Genomic DNA, 8,377 nt, shown 5'->3' with positions numbered 1-8,377 from the left:
ACTCTGTTTGAAATTTCTCAGCCATTGAAACTTTATTTTGTCTCATTTCTCTCTTCCCCTTTCTGGTCGAGAAGGTTTTCTCAATCCCTTGGTGCTGAGTCCCAGCTCATCCTAGGATTTCTGTCCCATGTTACCAGGAAAGTTTGCACCCCTGGGAGTCATGTCCCATATAAAGAGGGGGAGGGCAGTGAGTTTGTTTGTTGTGTTGGCTGGAGAGAGAGGCCACATCTGAGCAGGAAAAGAGGTTCACTGGAGGTGACTCTTAGGCCTAATTTTAAGCAGCCTTAGCTTATCCTTTGTGGGGTTAAGTTTCATATGAACAAACCCCAAGATTGAGGGCTTGTCCTATTGCTTTGGTTGTCCCCACTGCTTGTGAGAATATCAGGAATTCTCCACATGGGGAAGTTGAATTTCCCCCCTTTCTTGTCATTCCCCCAAGGGGACTTTGCAAATACTTTTTAATTCACTGTTCAAATCACTGTGGGATTTATTGGGGCATCACTCTGGACAAACCTACAAAATCTCCTGTACTACTCAAGCTTCCATGTACTTTTGTTGTTCAATTAAACTGTCCACATAAGTTGTATTAGGAAATGCACTAGTCAAAATATAAATTTTCTACCAAATAAACATTTTTTTGCTTTAGTCTCACACATAAGTTAAAGTTTTAAAATATGAATTACCATCTGTTTTCAACACCCTGCAGTACTGACATTCCTTTGTTCTTCCTCATGCAAAAACATTTTTAAATTTGCACATTTAGTCACTATCATTATATACTCTAGGCATTCCTAGATTATACCATCTCAGTTATTATTGTCTATTTTCCCTTCTGGTTTCATTTGTGCCGCCAGCCCTCCTCCCTCTATCATTCCCAAATTCAGCTTCATTGAGTGTTCTAACATTATTGTATTACAAAAAGCAGACCATTTTTAAATAAGTTGTTAGCTATTTGGGTCTCTTGTTGCAGTAGCTTAGCCTACCCTAATATGCTCTCTCTCTTAGTCTTTCTTGGTTTGGGAAAGGTCTGGGTCTTTAGAGGGCAGCATCCTAGTGTAAATCCACCCTGATTTGCTAATTTTGGGTTTTGTAAATCACTGTTACCTATCTAGGTTCAGGGCTCAGCCCCCCACTCACCTCTTCATTGCCTTCAGTCTGTGAGGTGGTATCTGCAAAAGAGGTCCACGAAAGGTCATTATTAGAACTGAGAGTGAGGTGGTGGAGGGGTGGGGAGGCAAGTTGGGTAGGCTTTGCATCAAGAAGGTCCAGAATTTTGAGCTCACACTTTTTGTCCTTTTTGGGAACTGGAGTCTTAGTTTTTCGTTATGGCATAGAACGAATGGCTCCCAATCAGGGACAAGATTGCTCTCCAAGGATCATTTGGAGATTTCTGAGGACAGCAGAGGGAGGGTGCTACTTGCATCTAGAGGGCAGAGTCCAAGGAGGCTGTTCTATACCCTACATTGTACAGGACAACCCCCCACAACAAAAAATTATTTGGCCCAAATGTCAATAGTGCCTCAGTGGAGAAACTCTGGCATTGATGAAGCAGAAAAGTGCAAGTTCCAAATTTTTCAATATAGTCTTGGCTGGAAATTATAACTGAAATGGCTGAGGAAACAGAAAATTGGAAACCCCAGGTTTTAAAATTCAGCCTTGGTTGGGAATCATAACTGAAACAGAAGTGTCACTTTTCGATTATTGGCTGTTAATCCCCAACCAATAAGCAACTCCCGTTCTTTCTGGTGTTTTAGAAGGACAGCTCATCTCTATTTGAAAAAGATGAAGAAAGGCTAGCAAATATTTTCCTGCTTGTTTCCATCAGACTGAGTTTCAATCTACACTTATTTCACAGTTTGATTTTCAGCTGAGTCTGTTTGCTAAAATAGGAAAAGAAGTTCCCTATAAAGATAAAGATTTTGTCCTAAGAGTTCCGAACTTAAAACCCTGACTCTAGAGTAGAATATGTTTGTTTATACCAAAGCACATTTGTTGTCAAAAACTGCACTTTCGACTGAAAGTCGCAAACTTCGTCGTAGGGAGTTAACTTGGATCCACCAACCTTGGTGATAATTAACCCGAGGTGGATTCAAAGTGTATAAAAGGACTGTACAGAAAATCTTAAAATTAGGGAAATAATCAAGGGATTTTTCTTTTTTGTAAATTAGGTAAGTTAACTGAATCCAGGTGAATCGTAATCTGTACATCTCAACAGAGGGGCCCATTGCCTAGTAAAAGACTCTTTCACTTTGGATTTAATTATATTGATTAATTAATTAGTTAATTAGTTCTGCAGCTGTTTATTGAGGGTCTGAGCTAGTGACAAGGAACATGGAGAGAGTCATCTTATGGTTTAGCATCCCCACCCCATGTATTTTTCTCTCACCTCTCCCACTTGAACCCTAGCCTCCCTTTTAGAGCTCAGGCAGCTCCGAGACATTTTTCCACCATTGTATGAACTCCAGGTTGAAACCTGGGGAAATACGGAAACCTGGTCTTTGATCCTGCAGGAGTGCCTCCCATTGGTGGGAAAAAACACTATTACTATTAAAAAGGAACCTGAACTTTCCCATGACCTTTCTAGCTGGAGCAGTGTTGTGATTTTTTCTTTCTCATATGCAACAATGTTTGTTTCATCATTGTTTACAGCAGATGAATATGGCAAAGAATCTAAATGCTCATCAGCAATTGAATAGACAAGCAAATCGATAAGTAATAGATAAGTCAAATGTATATTTATAGAACGGGCTATTACACGATGGTTTATAAGATCTTTTTATATAAATATGGCTAGATCTCAAAAACAATGTTGAATGAAAATGGAGGCATGGTTTTGACTAATTTTTTTTGAGAATCGGATGAATAAATAGTATTATTCCCAAAGACTCATAAATGCTGTCCTAAGTGCTTTACATATAATATCTCATTTAATTCTATAATAGCCTTGTGCAATAGTTATAACCATCACCCCCATTTTACAGATAGGGTGGAGAAAAGTTAAATATAGGCCCGAGGACACTCTGTGGGAAGTTGACTTCAGCGTTCAGGCACCACATTTGTAATCATTCTGCTCTGCGGTCTCTTGAAGTGAAGGATACATCAGATGGAAAATCTCACCCATGCACAAAAATCACATGGAACATCTGTCGAATGCCTCTTTACGTGCATTATCTCATTTAATTATCACAACACCTTGAGTTCCCTGCACTTCCTTCTTTCTTTAGTTCTTTTCTTTCCACCATCCATCTCCCTCTGAAAATGGAAATGTGCCCTGGCTCCACAACAAGCATATATATATATATTTGGTGGTAGATCCAATCAAAAATAGGGAAAAGAGACAAGAAGACAAGGGTTTTCTTACTCTGACAAGTGTTTTCATTGATATTCTTGAATTCTGTGTTCCCAGAAGAGAGTTTGTATCCAGAATCACAGACACAGAAGAAACTTCCTTCGGTATTACGGCATTTAGCATTTAATCCACAATATATGCTGAAGGGTGGCACACATTCATCAATATCTGAAACACAAAAGAGAAATTAATCCTTCATTCCACAAAGATTAATTGAATATCTACAGATGCCAGAGCTGTGCCTTTTCCCCCAGGATCTATTCTGCTTTTCCAAGATGACTCAGTTTAGGTAAGACTTTGATTGGGTTCTCCAGGAAGCAGACGCTGAGACAAGGATTCAAGTGAAAGTATTATTTGGGAGGTGATCCCAGAAAATATTGGAAGGGAAGTAGTGAAACGAGACAGGGAAGAGAATACCTAAAACAAAAACTGTGTCGTTGGGTGCACGGGTGGTTCAGTGGTAGAATGCTCACCTTGCATGAGGGAGATCCGGGTTTGATTCCCAGACCATGCACCCCCTCCCCCAAAAAAAGTGTGTTGTCATGCAAGTTTCCACTGTGGAAAACTGGGGCTCAAGCCTTCTGGTTACTTCTTGGGGAAAGTGTGGAATCTATGCCTCAGAGTTACTCCACCTGACCCGTAAGGGAACTGGGGTATTTATCAGATGACAATTGCCTAAAGATAAAAGAAACAGTCAGCACTCAGAGTTTGTGAGGGAGAAAGACAAATAAAATACCAATGACCAGATGCTGCAGTAAGTGTTTAATTAGATGAAAGATGCTATGGAAATATAGAGGTGGGACATGTAATTTCAGCCTAGACAATCCTGAAAGGATTCTTGAAATTCCTTTGAGTATTTTCTCCTTCCTTGTTAGATCCCATCCAGAATCACATATTGCATTTCTTTGTCATTGTCTTCTTGGCTGCTCTTTCTTCTTCTTTTTTTAAAGCGTGAAACATAGATATGACAAACTTTCCCATCTCAGCTAATTCTAAGCACACCATTCAGCGAGATTAAGCACAGGAATTCACAATATTGTGGTGCCCTTACCACTTTCCATTCCTAAGACTTTCCCCATCTCTACAAACAGAAACCCTACACCCATTATGCATTAATTCCCTTTTCCTCTTGTATCCTTGGAAGCCTGTGCTCTGAATTCTGTCTTTATGAGCTTCAATATTCTCCAATATTTTCTTTTTAGTTACCACGGGGCTTCCATTTAACATTCTAAATCTAGAATAATCTCATTTGTTTTTATACTACTTAACTTCAATAATATATAAAAACTATGTTCCCCCACCTTTTTAAAGTTCTGTCACATGATATATTTATATGTTATAAATCAGGAATCACTGATTTATGAGAAGATACTTGATCAATAAGCAATAATTATACAGATGATTGGGGGTGGTGAGAAGAGAGCATTTCAGTCAGAGGGAGTTCCAGGCCAAACGTATTGGAGGAAATGTGGTATACGCATACAATGGAATATATATGTACATATATATATTTTTTGGTATGCTGTATGGCAGGATCACATTTCATTGTTTCTCCATGTGAGAGCCCATTATTTGCAGTGCCATTTGTTGAATTTTTTTTGCTTGTTTTGTTGGTTTGTTTTGCTTGTTTGATTTTTGGGGAAGTACATGGACCAGGAATCGAACCTGGAACTCTTACATGGCAGGCAAGAATTCTACCACTGCACTACCTTTGCAGCCCACACAATGGTATATTTTTAACCTGAAAAAGGAATGAAGTTCTGATTCATGCAATGACTCAGCTGAACCTTGAAGACATTAAGTTGAGTAAAATAAGCCAGACACAAGAGGAGAAATATTGTACAGCCTCACTGATATGAAATAATTAGAATAAACAAACTCATAGAGCCAGATTATAGAATATAGGTCTCCAGGGGATGGATGGGGTGGGGTGGGAAAATAAGGAATGGGGAGTTAATGCGTAAATGGTACAGCATTTCTATTTAGGTTCAACATGGAGTTTTGGTAATGGATGGTGGTGATGGTAGCATAACATTGTGAACGTAATTAACAGCACTAAATTATAGGTTTGAATCTGCTTAGAAGGGGGAAATTTTAGGTTGCGTATATGTTACTAGAACAAAAATTAAAAATAAACAACATAGGACTATATAACACAACTCAATGACTTCTATTGTTGGTGATGGACTGTAGCTAATGGTACAATTATAAAAATGTTCTTTCATGAACTGTAACAAATGTAGCACACTAATGCACCATGTTAATAATAAGATGGTATATAGGAACTCTGCATTTTATCATGATTTTTCTGTTAACCTACAACTTTTCTAATCAAGAAAAATAAAAGATCCTCCCAAAACAAAAAAGATACAGAAGCATGAAACAACTCAGTCCTCCCAAGAAATTATAATAAACTGAGATGGCTGAGCAGCATGTTGGTTGGGTGGGAGAAATGGCTGGAGGTAGAAAGAGGATGGCTCTGAAGCAAAGACATTTGGTGTATTTAAAGATCTTTAGGGCACCTGTGGGAGGATTTCAAATGGCATTTGAGCATTGACGTGAAGGTTGAAAGTAATCCTTTCCAGGCCATCTTTGTTTACTCCCTCACACGCATTTTCAGCCTATCAGCAAGGCCTGTTGTATCTACCTCCAAGATATATCCCAAGTCTGTCTACCTCATCTTAACTCTACTCTTTCACCCTTTTCCAACTGTGCTGGATTGAAAGGATTTATATCCTCTAGAAAAGCCATATTTTAATCCTAATCAATCCTGTAGGAGCAACCATTTCTTCTAATCCCTATTCAGTAATGTAGGTTGGAAATTTGTATCTCCAGGGAGATGTGACTCACCCAATTGTGGGTATTAACCTTGGATTACAGGGAGATGTGACTCCACCCATTCCAGGTGGATCTTGATTAATTTCCTTTAAAAAAGAAGAAACACTTTGGAAAAAGTTTGAGCCTGAATAACGAGAGCCCACACAGCCGGAGACCTTTGGAGCTGAAGAAAAAAACGTCCCCAAGGAGCTTCATGAAAAAAAGAAGCCTTGAGAGAAAGTGTCATGGTCAGGTTCATGTGTCAACTTTGCCAGGTGGTGGTACCTGTTTGTCTGGTTGGGTAAGTGCTGGCCTGTCTATTGCTACGGGGACATTTCATAGAATCAAATCATGATCACATTGGCGGCATCCACAGCTAATTCCATTTGTAATCTGCCAAGGGGAATGTCTTCTGCAATAAGTCATGCTTAATCTAATCACTGGAAGTCTTTTAAGGTGGATTCAGAAGAGACAGGTTCTCTTCCTGCTTCGGCTGGTGAGCCTCTCCTGTGGGGTTCATCCAGTCCCTCCATCAGAATTGTAAGCTTCATAGCTTGCCCTACGGATTTTGGACTCTACGTTCCCTTGGTTATGTGAGACACTTTTCATAAATTTTATATCTAGAGATATTTCCTGCTGATTCTGTTTCTCTAGAAACCCTAGTTAATACAGAGAGCCAGCAAACATTGCTATGTTTGCCATGTGCCTTTCTGGTTGGGAGAGAAACCCTGAATTTCATTGGCCTTTCTTGAGTGAAGGTAACCTCTTGCGGGTGCCTTAATTTGGACATTTTTATAGTTTTGCTTAAATATGGACATTTTCTCAGTCTTAAAACTGTAAACTAGCAACTTATTAAATTCCCCCTTTTTGAAAGCCATTCCATTTCTGGTATATCACATTACGGTAGCTAGCAAACTGGAACACCAAGCCATGTGTAGAATGGATTATGCAGGCAAAGGATGGGAGCAGGGAAACTCCCTAAGAGCCCATTGCAAAAGCCAAGCAAAAGATGATGGCAGTGGTTAGTTGATTTTTAAGAAGGGTTCGAAGACAATGTAATGGGGGAAAGAATAGTCTCTTCAACAAATGTTACTTGGACAACTGGAAATTCACATGTGAAAGAATGAACGCAGGCCCCTACCTCTTATCATGTATAAAAATTAATTCAAAATGGATCACAGACTTAAATGTAAGAACTAAAACTATAAAACTATTAGAAGAAAACATAGGCACAAATCTTCATGGACCTTAGATTAAGCAATGGTTTCTTAGAAAAGACAAAACTGTGAGGAGCAAAAGAAAAAATAAATAAATCGGGCTTCACCAAAATTAGAAGCTTTTGTGCTTTGAAAGACAATATTAAGAAAGTGAAAAGACAATGGATAGGATGGGAGAAAATATTTGCCAATTGTATATCTCATAAGGACTGGTGACCAGAATATATAAAGAATGCTTATACCTATCGATAAAAAAACAGATAATCCAATTAAAAATGGCCAAAGGATTTTCTTCCTTGAATTTTTATCCCCAAAGGATATTTGTGTAGCATGAGAGATACAATCCGATAATTTAGGAGAAGGAAGGAACTTAAGAAATCAGGAAACCCAACTTACTCCCAATTTGTAGATGGAAAAAGAGCCCCAGAGTATAGAGCTCTCACATATACCATGTGGATTCTGTGACCTTTTTTGCAAAGATAACCATTCAGCAGCATAGTTTCTTTCCTTGAATGGGATCAAATCCTAGGAAGTTAACAGTCTGCCTCAGAGCTCTTCCTTGACCCAAGGCCAGTTTTAAATAGAGAGACCCCTCAGAGAATGCTTATTCAGCAGAAGGACTCTTAGATTGTTAAAAAAAAAAGTTTGTGTGAAACTACAATTCATGAAGCACTGTTGCATTCATTACCTCCTTCAACCCCCTCCACCTTTACAAAACAAATGCCATCAACCTGGCTAGCTTCCGGAAGAGCCCAGTTTTTCTGACTCAAGGTCTGTGTTTCTTTCTCGGTGAAGGTTAATTGGTAGAGTTTTCAGCATCGTTCAATATTTGGCGCTCATCTCCCAGGGTCCCATTTTGCTTCCCTTCCACCCCCAACTCTGGGTGATTCTAAAATTACCCACTACCAATACAATTCTCCAAAGAGTATTTGAAGACCTTCTCTTAGATACAGATGATATCCAGAGTCGCAGTACATGAGTGCTATTGACGCAA

General features: G+C 39.1%; 1 long non-coding RNA gene across 1 annotated transcript; it reads right to left on the bottom strand.

The window, feature by feature from the left end:
• Positions 1-1,019: 1,019 nt before the first annotated feature.
• On the bottom strand, positions 1,020-8,323 carry LOC143662143 (uncharacterized). Its single transcript, XR_013165171.1, has 3 exons — positions 8,290-8,323; positions 3,362-3,517; positions 1,020-1,169 (listed from the first exon to the last, which is right to left on the bottom strand). It is a non-coding gene; the product is annotated as an uncharacterized LOC143662143 (long non-coding RNA).
• Between the last annotated feature and the right edge of the window lie 54 nt (positions 8,324-8,377).

The sequence above is a fragment of the Tamandua tetradactyla genome, chromosome 2 (genome assembly GCF_023851605.1).
Source record: "Tamandua tetradactyla isolate mTamTet1 chromosome 2, mTamTet1.pri, whole genome shotgun sequence".
Classification (NCBI taxonomy): Eukaryota; Metazoa; Chordata; class Mammalia; order Pilosa; family Myrmecophagidae; genus Tamandua; species Tamandua tetradactyla.
This window is presented reverse-complemented; position numbering and strand designations above follow the sequence as displayed.